Source organism: Ictidomys tridecemlineatus, chromosome 12 (genome assembly GCF_052094955.1).
Source record: "Ictidomys tridecemlineatus isolate mIctTri1 chromosome 12, mIctTri1.hap1, whole genome shotgun sequence".
Classification (NCBI taxonomy): domain Eukaryota; kingdom Metazoa; phylum Chordata; class Mammalia; order Rodentia; family Sciuridae; genus Ictidomys; species Ictidomys tridecemlineatus.
Window position 1 is genome coordinate 74,317,504 of NC_135488.1, and position 26,925 is coordinate 74,344,428.

Genomic DNA, 26,925 nt, shown 5'->3' on the forward strand with positions numbered 1-26,925 from the left:
ATCATATACTTTTAAGTCAGCTTGCTGAAAACTCCATTCAAATGGTCAATTTACCAAATGAAAAATTTGAAGAATGGCCAGTTTGCTAAATTTACCAAGTATTTATTTCTTCACACTATCTATAACTTTCATAGCAATATTATCCCCAAGTGATTAAAGATTGTTAATATTATTTTTAGTTTTCCTTAATCGATTTTCATTTTGTCTTCATGGCAACAACTTTGAGGAATTTAAATTCACTTTGTATTGATAAATAATAGAAATCAAGTTTGAGGTCCTCATTATATGGCTTCTTAAAAAATCCTTTCTCACAATCCAACTTCTCTTCTACCACTTACATTGGTATTGGCTTTCATCTGAAATCTTCCTACAAACTAGTAACAAGTCAACATAACCAAAGACAGAGAAGCCACAAACTTCCTACATTTTATAAAAATTCTAGCAAATTGAGTTGCAATGGATGGTTCAACACCCCTTAGCAACATTGAATATTTAGTTTAACTTTGTCCTAGTTTTATTTTATTTTGCTAGAGCCACTTTAGCCTAGCAATTCTACAGTTCAAATTGGCTAAATGTCAATTCATATGTTTTGTATTTCAGACCTTCCTAAAATGTTTACAATATATTGTAAGAAATCCATTTGATTCATCCAGTTAGCAAATCTATGAATCAAAAATGCACAAAAGTAGCCAGGTTAAAAATGAGTTGCATGACAGAAACTCTCCTTATCCTTATAATTTAATAAGTCCTTGATTTTAAGACAAGCACATACTGCAAACTGAAATATATAACTTATACTTTCTGAAAGCCAGAGAACAAAATTCTGAGGAGACCAAAAATTTCTGAGGGAGGGACTGAAATTCTGGAGCACAGTGAACTTTAGAGTCTATCAACTTGAGAGTCTATTGCTAATGTAAAACGGCTATAAGAAAAACTAAAAACTAAGAAGAGCTAAAACCAAACAAAACTACAATTTTGAAATAGCCCTAAAGTTGCTACTGTCACAGTCATCTTCTACAATAGGATTTGCTAAAAACTTTAGGAAACCTAATAGAAAGGAAGCTCTGATAAATCAATGATTTGGTAAATTGGTCATTCCATGAATATAAGAAAGGAGGGACCTGACCCTTCTCAAAGAGTGTTGGGCTTTGGGGGTTGTTTTTTTGTTTTATCCCCCTCTATCTCAAAGTGAGCAAAGGATCCCAAGGCTGAGCTGGTGGCACTGAGAGCTATGACACCAAAAGCTCAGAGCTGGCAACCCCAAAAGAACTGCACTTTGCTGTTCCATGATTTCTATTTGAATTGAGCAAAAGAACCTTCGGCTCATTGGCAACAAATAGGGGGATTAAATTTTGTGAAACTGACTTTGAGGTAATTTTGGAAGGGACAGCCACTCAAGAAATCAGACTTTTGTTTTTTTTGCATGAACTGATTTGTTTCTGACCAATAGTTGAAGCATGGGAATCTGTCTGCTGATTCCAAAACTCACTAATTTAACTAAATTATCACTCCAAGGGAAGTGATAATTTCTACCCTTGATAGTCATTCCAATTAACCACATCACCAATGGCTGTTTTTAAAAAAAAAAAAAAGACTTTTGTAAAGACTTTTGAAGTCACCCCCAAACACACGAACTGAAATTTTTAGGTCACTGGAGAAGTTCTCTTAATATGTATCAAAATAAGTATATTGAGTAAAATCTCATAGTTGAGTTCAATGCAAATCCTGTACTGTCTTTCCCAGTAGGAGAGTGAGGTATAGCAGTTTTGACTTGCCTAGTCAGAAAGCACTTCTCCTGATACCAAGAACTTTAATTTGAGCAAGACTCAAACATTTATATTCATATCATGTGGATCTGTCTGGCCACAGTTAATTTGAGCATGTCACTTTATTCCCTGTACAGAATATCTAAAGCTTTAAGGCAGATTCAGGGAGCCTTTTCTTCCTGAAACACAAACACTTACACAATGCTCTCATTAACTGGAACTTTCACATCTGCACTGAAGTGAAAATAGAACCTAAATCTCTGTCCTACCTAGTGTATGTCAAATAACACAGATTAGAGAGGGTGTATTTGACAATAGCATTTTATTCAGGCTTTAGAGGGAAAGAGTTGGACAAGTCATAAACCTATATGACCATGAAATAAAAATATCTGCAGAGATGTATAAGAGGCATACTATTTAAAAAAAAATTAAATACTTTATAAAGGCAAAATTTTACCTGTTATTCATTTAACTTTACCCCAATTTGACACAATCATTGAAAAGCTAAAACTACTGGGAACTTTGAATTTCCAGGGTGGAAAGGAAAGGCAATGTTTTGGTCACATTTTCAGGTTTAAATGGCCTAGTTCAGTTCTGCCCACAAAAATACAATGTGAGCCAAAAAATATAATTTTAAATTTTCTACTAGATACACTGAAAAAGTAAACATTTTAAACTAACACATATTTTATTTAACCCTACAAAGTATCTAAAGAATTCTTTTGGTAAGTAATCAATCTGAAAATTGAGGTTTTGATCCTCTGTATTGCAATAAATTAATAAGTACGTACGATATATGTCTTTAAAATCTAGAGTACATGTACAACTCAGTTTGGACAAACCATATTTCAAGAGCTTAACAGCCATATGTGGCTAGTCGTTACCAAAGGACAGTACAACTCTAGACCCATAGTATCATTTGGGGAAAAGAAAAAACAATATTTTGAATGTGATGAAATTGGGTAGATTCTATCTGGATTGGAATTGGGTCTTGTTTATTGTTGATTCTGAATATTAGGCTACTGAAAAGATACAGACCAGAACAGCACAATTATAAGATCTCCTAATTCTGGGTACTAAGCATACTGTGTTTTACATGCAGTTAAGGTTTCCAAGTTGGGCTTTCCCTGATTTTAGGAGTATTTTTCTTTACATCTAACGCCAGACAGGTAAGAAATTCAACCCCCCTCTTCTTCCCAGTATCCCACCTCTAGTCATACTTCCACTGGATTATCAAGAATGGCTACTTCCTCTGTTTTGACACATAATCCAGGATTCCGTACTCTGGGCCTTTGCCTAGGCTGTCTTCCTTTTAGTGCCTTCTGAACCTTTCTGCCTGAAACTCACCATCTCCACCACTTGGCTGACTTTTGATTACTATCTGGAAGCAAGTTTGCTTTCACTGGCTCCAAAAATACCAAGACCACCACAAAACCCAGGCCCAGTGTTTCTTTCTCCATGTCCCCATAGCAAATACTGTGGGCTTTTATGCCACATGTTCCCATTGTGATTCTTACCCCACAGTATCGCCACATCTGACGATTGTCCCTCTTTTCCCAAACTAGATGTTGAGCTGCTAGAAAGTATCTCATATGCCTTAGAGTGCCTCCTACAAAATAATACTCAATAAAGGCTCATAAAAATCAAATGTTGAACAGTACATAGAAAGTATAATCAAGTTCATGAAGTTAAGGAATATTTTTAAGTATATATCTAAAATTTTAGAGCAAAAATGTATTTTAAATACCACAAATAGTTACCCAACACAGCCCAGTCAATTGTGCTAGATGTTGAGGTTACAGAGAAGACACATACGTTCAGAGACAGCAGGCAAGGACTGGTAATGACAAGCACTTTTAAAAACAAAGTGAATAAAGTCAACTGGGGAAGTTGTTAAAAACAGATTCTGATTCAGGAGGTTGGGGTACATCCTGAGAGTCTGCATTTTTAATAAGCTCCCAAGCCATGTTGCTAGTCCAAAAACCACACTTGAACTAGGAAAGGACTACAGCCTAACAGTCAGGAGACCTGAAATTTAGCTGTAACTCCTATTGTATGGATATGAGTCATTTCTCTTAATACTGCCAGATCTGCTTGTTCAGCTCTAAAATTGCCTGGGAGAGGAGAGTAAATTATTTCTATAATATCCATAAGCTCTACAATCCACAATATCCATATTCTGCCAGCCTGCCAGGGACAACAGGGACCAGAACAGTGGTTTTTCATTTGGCCGCTCCTTAGATTCATCTGGTACTAATTTCAAAATCCTGATGCTCAGAACATAGCCCAGACCTATTACCTTGGAATTTATGCAGGTGGGAGCCAGGCGTTAATATCAACTCTCAGGGCTGAGAACTACCAGACAGCACCATCCTAGCAGCATGTGTTGATTAAAACTCAACTGATTGTGTTAATGAGGTCAGAGATAAACTAGAGATGCTACCCCATCCAGGTAGCTTTATTCTGTTCTATCCTGTTGTCAGTATTGATATGTTGTTGGTCCAAGGAGCCAAACTAAAGCCATTGTGAAGTATTATTTCCAACACTTACAAAACAAAACAAAACAAAAACATGTAAAGCCCTGGCCCTGGTGTATGTTATTATGCAAAGAAAAGTTAGCTGATACCATAACAGCTCATCAACCAAGCTTCCCAAAGTTTTGCAGACCACTCACCTGACTTTTGAGTTCAAAATGAAAACAGGGATTCCCCACCCACCCACACTCCAATGGAGAATAGAAAAAAAAAAGCTGTTTTACTCAGCTTTTTCATTGATGTGACTAAAAGACCCACCAGAACAATTATAAAGAAGGGAAAGCTTATTTGGAGGCTCATGGTTTCAGAGGTCTTAGTCCAAAGAAGGCTAGCTCCATTCCTCAGGGCTTGAGGTGAGGCAGAACATCATGGCTGAAGAGTGTGGCAGAGGGAAGCAGCTCACATGATGATCAGCAAGCAGAGAATGAGGTCTCCCATTGCCAGATACAAATATATATACCCTACAGGCACGCCCCCAATGAACCACTTCCTCAAGCCACACCCTACCTGCCTTCAACCACCACTCAGTTAATCCCATCATGGATTAATTCTCTGATTGGGTTAAACTGTAATCCAATTGTTTCTCCTCCAAACCTTTTTGCATTGTCTCATATGTGAGCTTTGGAGGGACAACTCACATCCAAACCATAAGAGAATCCAAGAAGGCACAGGATATTTTTGCCTCTCAAGGGACATTATATCCTAGGTTCTTTTAAAACTAGTTTTGAGAATTTGAAAATTTTAAATGAAAAAGCCCAAATATAAATTTTCACAAAGGCAAAAAGTTCTAATTCTTACTACATCTCTTTGAATTAGGATAAGAATAGAGGGAAACATCCAAACTTCTAGTCTATACTTTTTAGATAGTTTAGTTTTAACAAGTTGGTTTCTTTTAACGTGTGTGTGTGTGTGTGTGTGTGTGTGTGTGTGTGAGAGAGAGAGAGAGAGAGAGAGAGAGAGAGAGAAAGAGAGAGAGAGAGAGATTTGCTTTTTGAAATAAGAAACAGAGAATTAGACTCTTTTAACATTCAACTCAAGTAATGAATTGCTGTGTACCACAGCAGTAGCACGTGCTGATCCCCCCCACCCCCTTTTTTTAGTTTTCACTTTGGTCAAAAAGGTACTGTACATTCTTTTCCAAGACAGATTATCTATGTTTTACAAATATATCAACAAATAACTACAGAGCACCTACCATAAGGAAAACATTGGAGAAACAGTGCAGCAAAAAGACAAGGTTCTGTTATCTTCAAAGACATTAGAACCTGTCTGAGAAGATTAAACTTACATTCTTTGAAAAGACAGCTAAAATTATGAACAAAAAATAATACAAGCTAAAATAGTAGTTGTAAAGAGTTCAGAGAAGAGTGATGCCTCACTTCCAGCTGGGATGGGCTAATGGAAGGCTAAATAAAGACAGGAGAGGTTTCACCTGCACCTTCAAGGATGGCAGGGATTAGATCATTAGCCCAGAAAAAGAAACTCTATGATCAAGAGCTCGAAGAGAGAGGAAAGCATGAGATGGGCTCAAAAATAGTTACAAGACAAGTAATGAGTAGTGAGAAAAGACCGCTTGACCTGGGCATGGTGAAAAGTTCCACATCATCCAGCTTCAGATCCAAAGGGTTAAGGACTATGAGCAAAGCAGAGTTAGGCAAACTGGGTTAGTGCTCCTGCTTTGCAGGGACAAGGTAGAGTTGACACACCTGGGAAAGCTTGAGCTTAAGAGTTGGCCAAGTTCAGGTGTTATAGAACCAGGTTGGAGTACCCAAGTGATAGACTGAGGACTTTTCATTTTTAAGTTTTCATACAGCTAATGGGAAATCAATTAAGACTTTTGTTTGCTTGTTTGTCTGTTTTAAGTGACACTAAAAATCCATGTTGTTTAGGAAGACAAATTTGAGGTTAGATATAGTATAAATTAAGAGTTATGAACAATACTTGATAATGGAGAATAAATTCAGATTCAACACAGAAAAAAAAATGTGGAACAGAACGGATTAGTAGACTAGAACAGAAAGGCAGATATGAATTGCAGTACTAGAAAGAGAAAAATGTCAGAGAAATTATGGAGGATCAAGAAAACGTGCGACTTGGTGGAGAATTAAACCTTGATGTTGGGCTAGCAGATCCACTGGGACCCCACAGAAAAACTGGCATTCCTCTCTTCACATGGAGGCTGCTTGCTGTTAATATATATCTACATTCTTTGCTTGAAGTCCTTGGTCCTTGGCCCATGTATAGGACAAGAATTGTCAGAGGGACACCCTTAGAAGCTGCCTGAATCTAAAAGGACAAGGATTTGGAAGCTGGGTGCCACAGACTCCTCACCCTTCATTAGAATATACTCCTAGTCCTAACACTGTCCCTCAGAACACACCCCCGCCTCCCAGTGGGATCAAGATCAGTTTCTCAGTGCAACCTGCTTGCTAGTACATCTTTTCTTGTCTTTACTCCCTATCTTATTTTCCTTACTTCCTTATCAGTATTTTTGGTGTCACCCCCAAAGAAACTTGTGGCCTTGGGATTCTAGATTCTAGGATTGGCCTCTGCTTCTGGAGATATCTAAACTGGCATAGTGACCAAGAGAACAGAATGATAGATTAGGCAGATTAATGACCTCTTCCAAAGTGTCCACATTCTACCCCTCAGAACCTGTGAATGTGATACCTTACATACTTTAGGCACAAAAGGGACTTTGCAAATGTGATTAGGTTAAAGACTATGAGATGACTGGGAGAGTCTTCTGGGCCAAGTAGGTGCAATCAAATCAAATGACTCCTTAATGGCACAGAACCTTTCCCAACTACAGTCAGAAGGAGCTGTGGCTATGGAAGAAAAGTCAGACTGATGGCTCTGAAGATAGAGGAGAGGGGCCATGAGCCAAGGAATGTGGGTGGTCTCTAGAAGCTGAAAAAAAATGACCTCTTCCCTAGAGCCCCAGAAAGGATTGCAATCAAAGTGAGACAGGTATCAGAGATTCCGACCTTTCTGATATTATATTTGTGTTGTCTTAAGCCATGAAATTTGCAATAACATTTTTATAATGGCAGTAGAAAACTCACATATGATCCTTAAAATTGTAAACTAGTAAAAATTTGAGGTAATCATAAAAAAGTGAAATAAATGAGAAGAAAGATTAGATTTTTCATATGTTGGTTTGAATATTCAGTACATTGATTTGTTCTCGATTATGTGATATTCTTACAGAGAGTCTCTGTTATGTTATATTCCTCAACCAAATACAAGATGGCAAAGAAGTTTAATACTTACAGTTTTTTTTGTTTTGTTTTAGCCAGAAGTGACTATAATTTAATCCATTCTGGTAGATCTTACTTGATGCCCTCAAGAAGAAATAAAGAAATGTGTCGGTGTGAAGGAGACTATGGCAATTGATAATATAATGCCGATGTCAAACTCTCTTTCCAGTGCTCAGCTTCACCTGGGCTATATTTGGAAGCTTTCATGTGGAAAGGATGGCTCTGTGACAAAAGTATTGTCTGAGTATATTCCTGAATTTTAAAACTTCATTGAATTGTGACAACACACACAAGGGATTGATATAGGAACTTTGACATGTTAATTCAGAGCAAGTCTAAGTAACTTTCAATGCATTGTTGGAAATATATAATCCTGGACACATTTGAGCACATGGTTTTTGCTTTCAAATTCTATACTTTTGCAATATTATATTCTGAATGTTTTCTAATTCTGCAGTCTCATTGGGTTATTCCATTATTATCAATCCCTGCTTTTTCCTGCCCTATACATCCAATCTTTGTAGCCACATTCAATCTTCAGCTGTCTTACTGACACACACAACCAGTGCATAAAGGAATATTAAAAACTCTACCCCACTGATGAAGCTGAATTTGGCAAGAGGATTGGGTTTGCTGCCTCTATACAAAGGGTTCTGGAGTAAGAACAAAACCCTTGCACCCACACCTCCACCTGACTTCCTTCTCATGAATTCCACATACATTTCTGATTCATCTGCTGCCTAGTTCCTGACTTGTATCTTAGTAGTAACAGAGCTCAAGTGCAAAGTTCTGCTAGCCTCTGGGAGGAACAAGAGTCGGCTTCCACCAGCTGTTCTACTAACTTGTACAGAGCTTGCTAATGTTGCCTCTGGAAACCCAGACATGATGAGAGCAGGTACTTTTTTGAGCCCTGTCTTCCCGTGATGCAGATTCTACCAATTTGGGTTAGCCTAGCTCTATAGCCCTGGTTATTCCTATTGCTGCTTCTCCTGAGGTGGGCAGAAGTAGAGAGAGGGAGTTGTTCTTGATGCCAAATTTTGCCGTTCACAGCCCTTGTTGGTGGTCTCTAAGCACGTAACTTACCACAAAAGCCCCAATTAACCAAAATTCTTACTTTCAATGAAAACAAATTCTTATATTTTTTTTTTAAAAAGAAAAACAAACTATCTACAAACTGACATCTACTAAGGCCAAATGTTTTGCTTTTACTTTCAAAGTATACATATATTTAATAAAATGAGCTCTTGCCAGACAAAGTTTAAATAACTCACTTTATATTTATGTATCAAAAGTTTAAAACCTATGATCTTTTTTTTATGTATTCCAGATTCAGTTCAATCCTGGGAGTGGAGAACAGAACAATAAACATTGCTGCTCTCTGGTGGGCTGGAGTCAGGTGTTACAGCACATCCCCTATCTTCTCAGAGATGACACCAGAAGCACCCCCACCCCTAGAAAGAAAACACATCCCCAAATACCAAGATAATTTGTAGAAGGGTTAGATGGTTACAAAAGCATTTGGACAGGCTTAAGAAAATGAAATAAGGAGGAAAGCAAGTGTAAAGAACATTGACTTTCAAGTGAGGATGGGCTAAAACACTTTATAACCAAAAATAATCTGTGTACCCTTGAGCTTGGAGACATCTGCCTTGGCAGATCACAATTCTGTAGCCACATGTCCCTGAATGACTAAAGAAGATGATTTAAAAGGATTACCTGTTGGCACAGGCTTTTAATGCTGACAAATCTAACCACTTTCGAAGGCAGGTGCCTTCCACAGATTTTATTTGCCAGGGAGTTTTCAGGTACTTAATGCTGTTTTAATTCCATTTCTTCTAAGACCCTATTTTCTCTAGGACTTGGTCTTGTGACCCGAGGATTAGTCAACTATAGTACCTCATCCTGAGCCATTCTTATTTAAACTGACTTCTTATAGTATTCTCATCTTCTTCTTCCTCTGTGCCCGTCACCCTATCTCCTGAGTCAGTGCTACCCACCCAAAGGTCATCAATCGTCTCTGATTTGGATGGATCATCCACTGATTTGTGTTTGGATCATCAGGCTTCTTAATTCCTTCTTAGTTTTGGTTCTAGAGCTATAAAAATGTCCTCAATTTCCTTAAATTTTTCTGTAGAATTTGGGGTTTAATTATGTTTTTGTTTTAGTAAATGTTTACCAATTAATCAATTCAAATACCTCTTCCAGAAATTACTGCTGCTCCTTCCAGGGCCTACCTAACAGAAGAATGCACTGAGTTTGGAATGAAGTTCCATCTGAAGCAATGTATACAACACAATCTATCACAAGATTGGCTGTACAAATTTTGTAAGCTTCTTTAGCAATTTCCCCAAGTTTATTGACATATTGATTACCAAATGGTGAGATTAAAGAGTAATTACTAATGATTCCCAAACCACCAGGATTACAAATACCTTGGAATGGACTACAAACTTCAGGAAAACCAAGAAAGGTGAAAAACTTCTTGGATTTAATAATGCAGTCTAGAGATTATTTTCTAACATATGTTGATCACAAATGTGTGCTTCCCTGGGGCCTGAGATTCACATTTCCTGGTAGACAAAGTCTAGACCTTGACTATTCCCAGCTGGCCAGTCACACAAGCCATCGATTGAGGTCTAAATATCATACATTAGATTATTAGTCAAATGCACAAAGAAGAGTAAGGGAGTCACAATAATAGTTATCAATGAGAAGGATGTTGATTTTTAAATCCTTAATAAGTATGTATGCATTTTCCCATTTTTGACATGGTCTTTTAAATTGGATATTTTTGTGTACATTGAGGAACTCTTCAAGCAGATATTTTTGTATCAAAAATTCATATAGTTATAACATCGAATTTCCTTTTTCTCTATAGATAGGTTTAACTAACCTTTCAGTTAAAAAAAATTAAGGCCATGATGAATATTGATTAACCTTGGGAACCAAAAAGTAAACATAAAAACAATTTCTTACTCCAAGATCAGGTTTAACAATGTGCTAATAGCCCATAATGAAGATAGCAGCCCTAAGTTAATCAACCCATTAAGTTGGGATCAGAAGTGTCAAATCAAGTGAAGTCTACTAATTTACTGACCCTTAATGGGTCAGCAAGATCTATAACCCAATGGCTGATCTTTCTGCTTCTCTTAAAGTCACTTTGAAAGCCAAATTCACTTCCTCCCATGATTGTGAACTCTGACCTGGTATGGGCAGGATGTCAACATAAAATCCATTTATGAGAATGTGCTCGGGGTTACTGAGTAATGGAATCTCATGCTAACCGGTGAGTTAAGTGTCTGGGTAGAAGCCTTTATGGAAGCATCAGCTTTATTTTTCTTATGTCCATAGAACTGTTATAATCTTCAGTGGGCTTGTCTCCAACAAGTCCAGAGTTCTCCAGTTAGCTAAGGCTATCACCCCATCTCCCATCCCCCATCCTGTTCTGTGAAGATAAATCATAGCTGGGAAACATCAATGGATCCAAAAGAACTAAGTAGCAAGGTGAAGGGCTATACCTGCCAATTAGTAATTGTGAAATGTGTGGCTTTATTAAAGATGTAATGCATTGGATAGAAAGTTGCTTTGGTGATTAGCTCAAAGTATATCTCATTTTTGCTTGCTAAGCTAACAAATGACCATCAATTACCCAGTCAGTGTTCATGTTTCAAGAGGAAGAAGAGAAAAAGTAGGAATATACCTTATTCCACATAGGCCTTCCAGAGGTATGATAAAAATCATGAATAAAGAATTCATTCTATTGAATCGTATTTATATAATAAAGATCCAACTTCTGTGATCAGAACTGTTTTTAATATCAACATTTTCCTTCTCAGATAAAAAAGCAATAACTGTACTCTGATTTTCAGTGTCCATTAGCAATCTGTCAGGAGTGTGATGTCAGAGACTCAAAAGGATAGAGATGCAAGAGATACAACTAGGTCTGGTTCTGGTGTCCTGGTCCCCAGTCAAGGCTGCTAAAACATCCAGCACTTTGGCCCTGCTCTTTCCAATAGTCAGTCTTTGGCTGTGGTTTTCCCCCAACTAGGACACAGATAAGATATAAACTAAGGTTCTGTAAAGGGGAAGCAAGAAAAAGGGCAAATTACTGAAGCATTAAATATTAATAAATAAATAAATAAATAAATAAATAAATAAAGTTTTATTGGAAGAAAAACTGAGGTTTATTTGACGGACCTAAGGATTGTTTTTTCTCTTTACAAAGGAAATATGTCAGTTGCATGCCGATGATGCTTGAAGGATCCTGCAAAAGGAAACCAACCATGTTTTCTGGGAACACAGAGAGCCCCCTCTGTTGTTGGTGACATTGCCCTCTATTCCCCCCTATTTGTTGCCTTTGTTTTCCTCCCTTGTCATTAGCCAACCTCCTAGTACTGCTGTGCCAGCCTTAGCACAAAGACACTTGTCTAAAAGCCTGTGTAGAAGCTGGAGTTTCACCCTAGGGGGGGAAAAAAGTAAACCCTGGGGCCACAAAGATGAGGAGACAGTCAGAGAAGGTGGCTCTGTCAAGGTCAGCTTCAGAGAGGTGACTTCTACAAGTTCTCAACCTTAAGGCCCGTCTGAGAGAAGCAACGAATTAGGCAGAGGAAAAGGGAGGAAGAGGGGCTGAGATGGGGTCGTGGCTACGCAGATCAGGACCAAGAAGCAGAGGTCAGCGACGTAGGCCGCCAACCCGGGGCACGCGAGGAGGTGGCCCTCCCGGGGGCTGCGCCGCGCCGCGCCGCCGCCGCGCTCGCTCTCGCTGGCACGTCCCCGGGGTCAGTGCCCGGCCCCACCTCCCGGGCTGCGGCGGCGCGGGGCGAGCGCGGGCCCGACCCCGAGGCGCCGCACGGGCGGAGGGCAGTGCTGCGCGCCCACCCTCCCGCGGCGGCGGCGGCGGCGGCCAAGGCGCGGGAGACCCGAGCGGAGCCCAGCTGCGCTGGGGGCCCGGGGCGCGGCGGCGGCGGGCGGGGCGGCGGGGGCGGCGCCCGGGCCCGCGGCCGCGTCACTTACCGGCCAGGGCGCGGGGACAGCTCGCCGAGTCCTCGGGGCCGCGGCGGCTCGGGGCCGGCGTCCGCGCAGCCCGGGCGCTGCCAAATGTAAACAATCCGCCATGATTTCTTTGTTTAGCTAATTGAACCTGCCGCCGTCTCGAGTCCCGGCGCTCCCGCTCTCCCTTCTCTCCCCTTCCCCCTCGCTCCTGCTTTTATTTATTTATTTGTCCCCCCTCCCCAACTTCAATCTTTCTTTAGTCTTAGTAGCTGCTTTTAATGGAAGTCGAGGCAGTTGGGGGGTTGGTGCAAGGAGTGCGGTGGTGGTTTTTAGAAATACAGGTAAAATAATATCCCAAACCGCAGGCTGAGGTGCGGTTTCTGCCTGAGGAGGAGGGAATTTCACTCTTCTCCCTCCCTCATTTCTTCCCCGCCACTTATTAAAGAGTATCCCCTGTGGAAAGTGCCAGGAAAAAAAGAAAAAATGCGGGCCACCTTTTAGATCCCTTTCCTTCTTGCCAAAATAGTACCCAAGTTCGCTGGCAGGTTGGGACTCCGCAAAAACCCTAGGTTTCTTTGCATTACTTTGAAAACCTCAGATGTAATTGGGGTCCCACCGACTGTGGAAGGGCGTGTAGAACAGCCCCCTAAGGAGAGAAGGATCTTAGCATCACTGGCTCCTCAGGAGAGGATGATCTGGTGGTGGCCCTTCTGGCCCTGGCCGCTTAAAGGAAACTCTGGGACACAGACACTAGCACTGACACAGTGGAAAGTTCACTCAAGACTGGAAGGCTCAGCCTCACATTTGCAAAAATGATTGGTCCTTAATAAAATTGTTGCACAAGTTTTGGGAGAGGGAGAGACTAAGCTAAAAACTATTGTAAGTCCTGGTTGAAAGGCTCAGCCTCCCTTTCTACGCATTTCTGTGGGTAGAAATGTCATTCATACCATTTTTGACTATGGTTAATACGAGCCTTATTTAGTCTGAAGCTAATTTATGATGAGATTCAGGTTAAACCGTGGCAGAAAAGGCTAGGGTTATGGCCTCATTTATTCAAAAGACTATTGCCCCAGTCTCTCTTCTTCTATTTATAACTAGCATGTTGATGACACCAAAAATGATTCAATGTTTTAATTCATAAGGAAAATTGAAAGTTATCTACATCTTGAAGTAAAACCCTGTCTCTTAAGTTACCTTCAGTATTAATCTCATTAAAAGAAGTTATTGCCGGGGCTTGGGGATGTGGCTCAAGCGGTAGCGCGCTCACCTTGCATGCGTGTGGCCCGGTTCGATCCTCAGCACCACATACCAACAAAGATGTTGTGTCCGCAGAGAACTACAAAATAAATATTTAAAAAAAAATTCTCTCTCTCTCTCTCTTAAAAAAAAAAAAAGTTATTGCCTTACCTGTACTTACTCCAGTCCAGTATGGAGAGCACTGTTGAGGTTAAGTATGTTACCCTTAGAAGTTTGGATCAGCCATATACTGGTCACATAATTTATTGATTTTGTAGGTAAAAGGATCATCTGATCCAATCAAAAGAACTGAACTAATGAATACTTACACTGCAGGCCAGTCACTGCGGCTATCCAAACCATTTGGACAATTAGTAGGTGGCCAGGCTTTCTGATTACATATAAAGCAAAAGAAATAGTATTGCCAGGCAATCAAAACTCTGTTTACACATGGTGTGAGTCTATTCCCTGGGAAAGTTCAACAGAAGATATAATCATGTTCTTTTCCACACTTATGATGTTTTCTACATTGTGCCAAATTTTACATTTCTCCAAATTCTAGCTTAAGCTTGACTTTTGAAACCTGCCTTGATATTTATCTTCTCCCAATGGTTGTGCCTTTTCTTGGCATCAGATAGGAAACTCCTGAGCTTCAGAAGTGGTGACCAAAATCCTTGAATAGTCATTGATATGCCAAATATGGGGAAGAATTGTTTTTACTGCACACAGATTAAGTTTAAGGGGCCATAGCTTCACTTTTAAAAGTTAAATTAAAAAACAAATATGTTTTGCATTAATTGCTTTAATGAGCTGGTTGCTTGTGTAAAATGGCTGATGCATATTAACATGAACTTTTTTTTTTTTTTAACACACTGAATTTTGCATGTTGGCACCATTTCCCTGTCCCTCCTTGGGTTCATTTCACTTGCTGTGAACTGAGATTTGTTGTGAAAGTTGGAGGGAGAGGAGCAAGTGGAACTACTTATGAGTTCATTCAAATTCTCATCTCTCTCTTCAAGCAAGCAAGATCACGTTATAGATTTGCATATGTGAATCTTTCCTTTCTTATTAGTGAATTACATTTTCTTAAGTCTTTATACCCAAACAAATGTTAACCACATACCAGATAGATTGAAAAATTGGAAACTAGATACATAGCTAGATTCTCTTTATAGGCTCTTAGGGTAGACTGTTTCACTGATAATCATACCTTCTTGTATTCGCATCCTTGTGTAGTCCTTCCCCCATGAATCCTGAGTGTGGCCCTGTGAATTACTGAGACCACTAAGAAGTGTGCTACAAGAAGTTTGACAAGTACTTTTACACTGGAGCTTGTCCTTTTGGAATGCTCCTTTTTCAATTCAAGGTGCCTTACTCTAAGAAGGCCTTGACTGTTCTGATAGAGAGGGAGGCCACATGGAGGAGAACCAGGCCCAGCATAGCCACCAGCTGAATTATACACATGAGTGATTCCAGCCAGCACTATTTGGTACAGAATAACTGTCCAGTGAACTCATGGCATCATGTTAATAAATCATTGCTGTTTCCAGGCACTAAGTATTGAGGTGGTCTCTTATGCAGTGGCTACTGATATAGCTTTCTCCAATTTCAAGGCTTAGAGATATGGTCAAGCTGTGGGGGTCAGAGAAGGAAACTAAGAATCCATCTAGTAGAGATTCACACAAAAAGAATATAATTTATCTCCTGTTCGAGCTCAATGACGCAGTTACTCAATGTTTTAATAGTCATTCTATGACCGTCTTTAGCTTACACTTTCGAATTTAAAACCCCACTGAAGGTTGTGAAACAAGAGGCCTAAACAAAGGCTCTGGAGTTCAACTACCCTCATTCAAAACCCAGCTAAGCCACCAAGTGATACAGCTCAATGAATGAACATGAATTCTCTCTATCCCGAGGACTTCTAGAAATTAGGCATATTTTAAAAGATAAATTTGCCACAAGAGCCAGGCACATGCCTATAACCAGGCAGCTTGGGAGGCTGAAGCAAGAGGATCACAAGTTCCAAGCTAGCCTCAGTGATTTTGTGAGGCCCCAAGCAAGACCTGTTCTCAAAATAAAATATAAAAAGGGCTAGGGATGTGGCTCAGTGGTTTACTATCCTGGGTTCAATCCCGAGAATGACAGAGAGAGAGAGAGAGAGAGAGAGAGAGAGAGAGAGAGAGAGAGAGAGATCGATCACCCCAGGAAAAATTTCAAGTAAGAATGGGATAGAGAAGGAAATAAATAATATGTGGAATGTTGAGTTCAGACACAAACCTAATAAATTAAAGTAGTTTTGTGATTCCTCACAATTAAGTCATTGCACCCTACTGCGCTGGGTACAGTTGTGAATTAGACACCTAAATGCCTGGATCTGGTAAAATTGGATTCGTTTCTTTGTATTTGTAGCTAATATTAACACACACCAGTTATCCAGATTACAAAAGAGGTGGGGCAAGAAAATAAATGTCCCAGCAAGGTAAAGGACAGAGTTTGCTAAACTTTAGAATTTACATAATACTATGTCTTTAAAAGATGAATTCTTAAAGATTCCAGATAGGCTCAAGGTTTAATACTGGCACGAAACAACATACACACATTAACAAATTAAACTTAATCAAATCTATAAAGCCAATAAGGTCTACCTACATTAACCACATTACTTGAACGTGATATTATTTTTCCAACACTTAACTGTGTCTAACTTTAAGAATGTGATAGTGGCAATTACTGGCATTCCTAGAGTACCATGTGCCATGTGGTTACACAATGAACCCACCACTTTTGCTACTCAGAGTTCTGTAGCGCTTTCCTTTGCTCAGGGCTTTCTTACTTCACTTGGCCCAAAGCATTAAGTTCTGATATGTTTAAGTCCAAGATAATTAAACCAATCAGGAGACCTAGGTTCAAATATATTGGGCACTTATCACAGGGTAACTTTACTAGGACTTTTAGATAGTCATTTTTTGGAGAGGACAGATTTGAAAGCCACAGAAGGATTATCAATGCAAATCACAAATAATAGCCTTCTAATGCTGGAATCTCAGCAATGTGGCCAAGTCTACCCTTATAGTGTCTGCCTTCTAACTCTGCTGATGATTAGAGCTTATTCTCATTTCTCACTCTTTAATTTTTCCCTCCCTCAAATTTAATTCTATTAAGCTATTTCTGCTAAAAATTTAGGCATTTAGTAGTAATGTTTTCATGATTTCTTTAAATTAATGATTTACTTCCAAAGTATGTCCATTAGTGGTGAATGAAGACTCTTCTATCATGTTCCCACTTGTTCATTAGATTTTCAGGAAATAACTTTCTTTAATCTCAGAAAAAAGTTTTGGTTTAAGATTGTTTGCAAATCCTAGGAGAATAAAAACTGGAAACCCAATGCATTCTGTAGTTTCTGGAATGACTGTAAGGTTCTCACAGGCAGCAGAATTATGAAATGATCAAATTCTCCTAACTCAGTTTCATTATCCTTTGTTTATTGGAAAACTGTACCCACAGCATCCATGGCAAACCCAAAGAGAAGCATTGCGTGATCTTGACAATGCTGCTCCCTGCATTTGGCGCAGGTAGTTGGGAAGCACGAATCTCCCACTTCTAGCCAGGCACTTCTTGGAATAGGCACAGGATCATCTACAGGCGCAGCTGCTGCTGTACTTGAGGGGTCCCAGAACCCAGACACATCTCTTTGAGCAGCCAAATGTGTATCTTCCCAGCTACTACTACCTCATTCACTCTTTTTCATCCTGAAATATTAAACTAAGCCCAAAGTGTCTTTAAAATTTAAAATTTAATTACACCCCTTGGAATCTATGCTTTAGAAAACAGTTACTTTTCCTTTAAATAAACCAATATTTGGAACACATACACACATACACACACCCACATGTATATTAAAATGTGCTTTGAAAACATTATTTACTATAGCATGCAGCTTAGTAGGAAAAATGGAGAAATTCACAGTTCACTCTTTTATATGCTTTTGAGAAGATCTTCAGAATACAGCTAGTAAGTGCTTGTTGAGTGACACATACTCTTGTCAAGCAAATCTTGTCCCTTAGTGGTAATCCACGGGAGTAGGAAGAGATGAAAATGATTTCCACCCTTACATCCTTAAAATGTGCTTTCTTTAAAGGATGGTCTTGTAATACTATTCTCTATAGAAGTAATAAATATTATCTTTGGGAGATAGTGATTATAATAATGGTGTTCACTTACCAAAAAAGTAACAAAGGTATTTTAAATTGTATTTTTATCATGATAGAGAGATTTCAAATAATTTAGCTAATTTTACCTAATAACTACTGAGAATTAACATTGTTATTTAATGTAATCGGTAGTTGAATGGAACATAAATCCAAGAACTAAGCACTAGGGAAGATGTGTAACAGATAATGCTGAGAGATTTGTAATTCTCAAGGATAGAAAAGGGAGAACCCAAAGGAAATTAAGTGCTGGTTTTCTCAAATAAGTAGATTAGATTTTCTTATTTCTTAAAATTACTCTGTAAAGCATATATTTCATGACATATATTTTTATAATTTTCCCAAATCTACAACGTAGATTATGTGTTTTCTACATCAAGATTTCTTATGCCTATTTCTAGTTCTCCATTTTCCAAACACTAAACTGTTACTTTATCTTGTTTTCATAGAATTCTTGAAAATATAAAATATTTTTTAAATGTTTATATGTTATAAACACTGTATCAACTTGTTCACCCTAATAAAGGCACTTAGCATCATAGCTACATTTGAGAAATATATAAGCACAATAAAACTTCACTTAATATGCTCTAGCATTTCTTCAATAAACAGTGTGAAGTCAAATTCCTATGTAATTTAACAGTTGCTAGTAGCAGCACTCTGTGATACTAGTTGAAAATAGCTACTCTGAAACATGAACACAACACAGAGAAATTATTCTATAGGTTTGCTCATTTCCCAGGGTTCTGTCCAGATTGAACCAACTGGTGCAGAAGCATGAACTTGAGAAAGAGCAATATGAACAAGCTCAGGTGTTGAGCTATTTTAGCTGTTTTTCTCTCCCCCTCCTTCTGTTCTTCCCCTTGGGTCACTTGAAAACACAAATAAAAGTGACTTGAATTTTAAAATGCCAAATAAAGTGGAAAATTATATGAGTAGTCTCCAAAATAGAATACAAAAAAATATCGAAACTTCTACCTGTAGGTACTTTTTATTATTTTCATCTAAAAATTAAAATACAATATGCTGAATCTAACACATGAATAGACATCAGTGCTACCCATGGTCTGCGAGGCCAATGGCTATATGTCCTGTATGGTGTCCATGGATCCTGATGGAAGAAATGGCCCCACAGATAGACATTGTTTCAGTCAGCAGTGCAAGGATTGAATCTGATGGCCTGGGTGCAGTCCTCTTTTTCCTTGATCCCCAGAGTAGGAAAAGACAATCCAGGAGGTTGAGCTGTATTCCAGAAGAGCCACACATCTCTTTAGGCACCAACCAACCAAAAGGAAGGATCTCTGGACCTCAGAAGTCTTCTGGAGATGGTATTGAGAGAATGGGAAGCTGGACCTGTGGTCCATTTTTATCTTTTCATTTTTGTTCATATGCACCTTCCTCCCTCCCTCTGCATGTAAGAATACTTAATTTGGTTAATCCATGTCTGGAGGAAGGTGAAGCCAATTCTACATGTCTTAATAGTCTCCTGACTCACATAATTCACACAAGTTGTCCTGTAAAGCTGTTTTAACATGCTTTTATCATGAGTTCTTACACAACAGTGCCTGTCACTAAGAGAAGATGATAGATTCGAATTTTGTTTATATTATAATGACATTAACTACATGTATGTTTAGGTTAGAGACTCCAAAGTTGTCAAATGAATACCCCATCAATAGAAACAGTCTTTGAAAATGAATATCTCAAAATATATATTTAAACACATTTAAATATATTAATATTGTATTTTTATATAATTTACGCATGTTATCACTTATATAATTATATATAACACATATAAATATAGACATATATAGTGTATAAATAGTTATCTTATGACTTATAAATGATGCATAAATATAAATATATTAACTAGATTTAAATTATATATTTATATAATATACAATATATTATTTATGCACATGCCACTCTGCTAATAAATTATGCATTAGGCAAAACATAAAGTGAATTTTTTAAAGATAAGATAAAGAGTAAATAAACAATATTAAAATTTTAATTTTATTCTACTCATTATTGATAAATTCATATCTTTTTCTCTCACATATTCTCAGAGTAAATACACTCCATCCCTAATTTTCTGAACATATCAATCAAGGTCTAAAAATGAAAACAGAAGGCTATCTAAGATTTCTTATTTTGTAAAGGGAATTTAGCACTACAGGTTGCTTATACAGTAAATGGAAGAGCTGAGAAACTCCGCAGGGTGATGAGATTAGCAGGTGCAGGATACTTAGCACACCTGGGCTAGGTGGCCCCAAGGAGAAGAGGGGAACTTCAGGCTTGAGTTGCAAGATAGAAGCTGACTGCAGCCACTGTTAGAAGCTCTGCCATAGACAGGAGAGTTTGGGAGAAACACTCTGGCACTGCCTGCTTGGTCTGCCCTCATGCAGGGGTAGCTCTGCTTTAATACAGAGTGGAGCAAGGGAAAGGAGGAGAATGGAAACAAGTCCAGTACCTGCCAATGGAACTTCCCACAATTCTCTAAATATTCATTGTCCTTTCATATTTTCCCATCTTGACATGTCTTCATCCATCTACAGGAATACCTTTCTTATTTTTGCCTGTTGAACTCCTATACATCCTTCAAGAACCATGACATCTATTCCATAAACATTCCCACCTTCTGCAGTGCATTGAGTACTGTTCACCAAAACGATCCATTTCCTCTGGAAATAGATCTTACCCCAAACTCTGTTCTTTTCCCTCCACTTCTTTCTTCCTCTCCCTCCCTCCCTCCTTCCTTCTTTCCTTTTGTGCTGGAGATTGCTGGGGCTTATATATGTTTTCTACATCAAGACTTTATTTCTTTTTTCAAAAAAGAAATTTTCCTAGTTGTCAATAGATCTTTATTTTATTTATTTGTATGTGGTGCTGAGAATTGAACCCAATGCCTCTCACACATGCTAGGCAAGCGCTCTACTACTGAGCTACAACCCCATAAGCATATGCTCTGCCACTGAACTATACCCCCTGCCCCTCCTAAAACCTTTCATATATATATATATGAACTATACCCCCTGCCCCTCCTAAAACCTTTCATATATATATATATATATATATATATATATATATATAGAGAGAGAGAGAGAGAGAGAGAGAGAGAGAGAGAGAGAGAGAGAGAGATTGATTCTACATTTCTACATGCTCTAGTAGTTCGAGCAAGGATTCAGAACCATTCTGCCTGGGTGAGATCCTGTATCAGATCCTGCCTCTTTACTAACTAGCAACATTAACATGCCTTGGCTTCTTCATCTGTTTGCTGAGGTTAAAAATATGTGCCTTATAATTTGTTTGATGAATAAAATAAATTAATGTTTACATAGTACTTAAAAAGTACCTGGCAATAGTAACTTCTTTATACGTGTTTGTTAAACTACACATACTAATACCAAGTCACTCCTTTTTGAGTGCTTCCCCAGGCCTCTGTTTTTACTTCCAGTATAGAATTCTTTACTGTGGACTATAATCTACACTTCTGTCATTTCTGATAGGATAGGAGCTTTTGCTATGGAGAACCTATGATTAATCATCTAAGTATTCCCAATGCCAAGAGCATATTAAAAACTCAATAAATGTTTGTTTTATTAATTAATCACTTTATCTAAACTCCCCTGTGTCACATGTCATAGAATCAAATGAGGAGTACCAAAGAAAAGATATTTTTTAAGTTTTGAGCAAAGAGAGATTAGACTGTTGGACTTGATATTTGTGGGGCAAATTGCAATGAAACTTTTAAAAAGTAGCTAGGATTTAGACACATAAACCTCATCAGAAGAGCTGAGGGAAATGTGGGCAAAGGTCTGGAAGTAAAAAAATAAAACAAGGCATGGGAACATGTAAAAAAATAAAACAAGGCATGGGAACATGTAGAGAGGCAAGGGGCTGCTGTAGACATAGTTCAAAAAGATAGGTAAAGGCAAATTGTGGAAGGCGTGTAGGAAGATCCACTTCATATTGCAGGCCAAGGACTCTCAGTCTCAAATATCATCTGTATCTCTCACATAAGCTTACTCAAGATTAAGTATGAACCCTCTCTTGACATTTAAGAATCTACGTCTAGCTCTACCTTGTATAAACTTAATTTTTAGTATCAAATATGTAGATGCTCCACATTGTTCTATGATCAAAAACTCTTCCTGAAACTAATGTAGAAGAACTGAAAAATAAGTTGTATATGTTCAGATTAATCATCAGAGAGATTATTGAGATAAAAATCTATAAGATACTTGTTAGTAATAAGTGTCTGGGGTAAAACCATACACCCAGTTTTCAAAAGATGGAGGTATGAAGAAAGAAAATCAAGCTACAGGATAAAATGCATGGTCACATTTCTTAATTCAATCTGCAATAAATGCAAAAGGATTTCTCTATACTTCTTCCCACTGAGAATTCATTCTGAAATCTGGGAATGGAGACACTTCTGTAAGCAGCTTTGTTTTTCTTCCTTCACATGCATGGTGCACTGCATAGCTCCTGGGAGCTGTCATTTGGCTCTGACCTACTTTGAAACACATTTCATTTTTGACTGGGAACTGTGAGACTGCACACTTCCTCAGGACAGTAAGAAGTGCCCATCTTTGGGATTAAACCAGGTTTCCCATGGAGACACTAAATGGTGAATTGGTCTCAGATAGTCTAAATCCCTTGGCCTATGTGATAAGGTTGTTCTTATTGTTTGGTTTGGTGGTGAGTAGCTTCAAGGATCTCCAGGTGAGTAACAGTCCACCTTTTGGTCTAGTTTACCTTTCTCCCCTTTAGCAAAATTCCTGTTCCTCTGCCTCCTTCATGGAACATCTTTTTTTTTTTTTTTTTTTTTTTTTTTTTTTAAGCTAGCAAATAAAACTTTGTGACCTTTCCTGGCTGTGTTATCAACATCTCTCTGTGAATTAGTCAGCAGGATGAAAATGTTCTGAGAACAATTCAGGCAGCATCGATAGTTCTGAGAACCAATTGCCTCAAACTTCACGTATACTATAATTCCTCTGATACTGGGAGAGAATGTTTTTCTGCATTTTATGCTTCTTATTATGCTTAGTTTTTGTTTGATTGATTCTAAGATGAGAAATTTAATAGCACCGTTACTTTGCAAAAGTATGAACAAATGAAGGTTTTATTCTTGTGGAAGGCTGGCATGTAGAATTTAATTATATTGTAGTTTATCAACCAGACTCAGTGGGTACAATACAGACATTTTTCTCACACTTTGGTCTCAATGTCTACTTTATTTTCTGAAGGAGGATGTGGCCCAGGACAATTTGGTTGCCAGACTCCAATGTGGCTGCCAAAAAGTCTTGTCTCTTGGTATTTATAAATTATTGTGGCTTCTGCCTTGCTTTCTTGAAAATCCCTCCCTTTGGGGGAATGCCAGCCATGCCATGGAGATCTTGGCCCTATGGAGAGATCCACACAGTGAAGGTGTAAGGAGTTCTGTCAACAGGAAGCACCAGGTCTCTCCTTTAGAGTCTTATTGGTCTTATACCCCATGTCTTTACCAATGGATATCAAATACTTTCTTCATGGATTTTGCCATGATTAATGAGCCCTTTTGGAAGTGGATTCCTCAACTCCAATCAAATTTTCAAGTGACTGCAAACCCATTTGACATCTCAACTACAAACTCATGAGAAACCTTGAGCTTGAACCACACAGCTAAGCCATTCCTAACTTCCTAACCCGCAATAACTGTGTCAGATAATAAAGCTTTCCAGCCCACAGAAACATTATAAGCTCATCATTTTAAGCCTCTAAATTTTAGGCTGGTTTGCTATACAACAACAGGTACTAATACCTGTGAGCTTCTGTTCTTAGCTATAGTTGTTTAATCTCTTGGGTATCAACATTAAAAAAAAACATCTCCATTATGAAAATGAATTTTCTCCCTAAACCCTTTCTGAATCATATGGGAAAATCGTATTCTTCCTATTAGCATGCCTCTGACCATTACAAAAGCATTCAACAACAACTGAAAATAATTGGAGCCATGTCCCGTACTTTTCTTAGTCGCCAAGTTCAACTCTAATCTCTGTGAGAGATAGGGAGGTGATCATGCAGAAGTGATTTTCCCCCGCTGGGGCCCTGAACCAGAGGTGAAGATAGCATGAATTATGCCTTCTTCAGCTTTGCAACTCACATTTAATATCACATGACTTCGTTATTGGACCAAATTCAGGCTGTGACTAGGTTTGTGAAAAGAGTCAGTTCATCATATTTATAATTCTAGCATCTATGTTATTAACTCTGAGTTAGGTGCTTATGTTCTTGTACCTTGATCAAATGCCCCAAATTATAACACTATAATGATGATATGTTGTTCTTTCTACTTTCTTGTAATCATCAAGTGAGCCTCAAAAACCCATATGTGTTTGATAGACTTTATTATCTGGACTAACAACTCACCCACTTCTAACTCTCCCTTTGATCATATAAGATTTCCCCTGTTGTGCAATCTTAAATTCACTTTTCTAGAGCATGTATTCCACTTGCAATTAAGTAGTGAACTAGGTATTTTATTAAAGTATCCCTCCCCTTTTAGATAGAATCATGTTCTCTAGCTCATTGATCTATCTTGGTATTTAGAACATAGAAGGTACTTGATATATATTTACTGTGTAGATGAATTTATTTTCTATTTTCTATTTACAAATGAAGAACCTAAGTCAAAAAGTTTAAATGACTAAAGTCACATTGAATTCTGCAAGAAACAGATTTAGGCTAGTAAACACGCGATAGGTTTCAGTGTTTCGTGAATTAAACAGGATGTGAGTATACACCATTCAAGTCCTATGCTTCCTACTTTGATTTCTTATTTTGACTTTAGTTACAGCAATAGTAGGGTTAACAGCACACCTAGTCAGAGGTGTTGAGAGGAACACGAGATAACCAGGTACATAATTGTTATTCTTTAGGGTTCTTGCTCCAGATGGCAGATTCTTTCAGGAAAAGAATTTTGCTAGGGATGAGAATGGAAAATTTAACCAAAGATTTGAAATTTTCAGATGGAAATATTATTTTAATATTACATATTATAAATTAAGTGGGCAGATAATTCCTTTGACAATGGTATTAAACTTAAATCTCTTCTTGCAAATATTAGAAAATGTAGAATATGAGACAAGAAGTTTGTTTTAATATCTTATGTCTCTTATTATTTTCCCTTTCCCAGTTACAGAATCCTAATGAGTAGATTTGTTTAAATGGAAAATATATCTGCATAATAATAAATTTATAGTTTTAACTTACTCCTTCAAAAGCTGGCTCTTTTATTTAGAAAACTGTATTTACTCGCTTGCATTTTGTGTTTTTGCTTAAGTGTCAATTTCTCTGTAAAGTCTAACTCTATTAAAATACATTTGCCTGTAGCCATGCCATCTTTAAATTTTCCTTAATTTGCATGCATTTCATATCTCAATGGGAAACCTAAAAAAATGTCTGACATAAAGTCTATACATAACAATACTTTTGATTGACAGGAAGGTTTATTATGCATTGATATGACATCATATTTATGTATAACAATGACTTTTTGACTGACAACTAAGCAATGATAGAATTCTGGGCACCTTCTATATACTACTTTTTATAAGACAAACTAAAATATCCAGATAATTGGCTGAATTTTTCAGTTTTCATGCCAGTTGCTTAGCACTGGGTATGGAAAGACATGAAAAGCTAATGTCTCAGTTTTTACTTTTTTCAGTGGTAAAAGATGATACTTTGTCCCAATAGAATATGATATGGTTCCACTTCCTTTTTTTTTCTTCTTTTAATGATTTTGTGTCTTAAAAGTTGGCAACTTCATTATTGAATTAACTAATTTTAAATATAGGCATGCTTACAACTGGTCTGCAGAATAGTTTCAGGATCCTGATGGTGAATCAGTGGAAAATCTTAGTGAGGCTCTGCATTCTGGTCTCATAAATAAGGCTCATTCAGGAAGCGCAATCCTCATCAACTTACCTTCATGTCAATCAATTAGCATGTATTTCTAGAGCACCTACTAGAGTCTGCACTCAACAAATATAAGACAGTATCTGGGCACAAGAAGCACTTGGGGAATGCTGCCAGGCAATACATAATTAAATGTTAAATAATGTAGTACATTCTAAGAATCCAGAGAAAGGTAAAGTCAATGTGGTCTGTGCTATAACAGATCCAAGTTGTCTAAGCTTTTATGCTAACTGAATAAATGACCTCAGGAGAATTGCTTAACAGTTTCATGTCTCAGTTTCCTCATCTGTAATATGAGCTACAGTCATCTCCCAGCTCTGTTTAACTTTGTAAGACAGGCTTTGCAGAGAAAGCAAGATTTGCACTGAGCCTGAAAAGTAGATGTTAAAGCCAACTCTGAGGTCGGCATGAATGGATGAAGGAAGATGCTCATTCATGTTAGGAAGGAAGCTTTCACAAGTCTTGAGATTTGTGTTATTTTAATGACCCTGCTCTTCACAAAAATCAGCATTTAATTAAACTTCTGGAAGAAAACCAGAAGAATAGTATCTCTACAGTAATGGGAATTTGTTCATTCATCCAAGTAAGTATACAATTTTTAAAAAAGAGAAGGCATCTAGCTTTTAAAAATAGACTTGAGGGCTGGGGATGTGGCTCAAGCGGCAGCACGCTCGCCTGACATGCGTGCGGCCCGGGTTCGATCCTCAGCACCACATACCAACAAAGATGTTGTGTCCGCCGAGAACTAAACAATAAAACATTAAAAATTCTCTCTCTCTCTCTCTCTCTCTCTCTCTCTCTCTCTCTCTCTCTCTCTCTCTCTTTCTCTCCTCTCTCACTCTCTCTTAAAAAAAAAAAAAATAGACTTGAGAACCAGGAGTCTTCATGGTGAAATGATTGGTGCTTCTTTGTGACTGTAGCCCTGGATTTCAATCTCCAGGTGTGGGCACAGCAAGACCAC

The 26,925-nt window shown here is 38.1% G+C and overlaps 1 long non-coding RNA gene across 3 annotated transcripts in view; it reads right to left on the reverse strand.

The window, feature by feature from the left end:
- Positions 1 to 12,938, reverse strand: part of LOC110597814 (uncharacterized) — a 537,518-nt gene extending 524,580 nt beyond the window's left edge. Inside the window, exon 1 of one of the 3 annotated variants that reach the window (XR_013428975.1) lies at positions 12,574 to 12,938. This is a non-coding gene — a long non-coding RNA (uncharacterized LOC110597814). The remainder of the gene's footprint in view (positions 1 to 12,573) is intronic. The other 2 variants (XR_013428974.1, XR_013428973.1) reach the window with 2 other exon arrangements.
- Between the last annotated feature and the right edge of the window lie 13,987 nt (positions 12,939 to 26,925).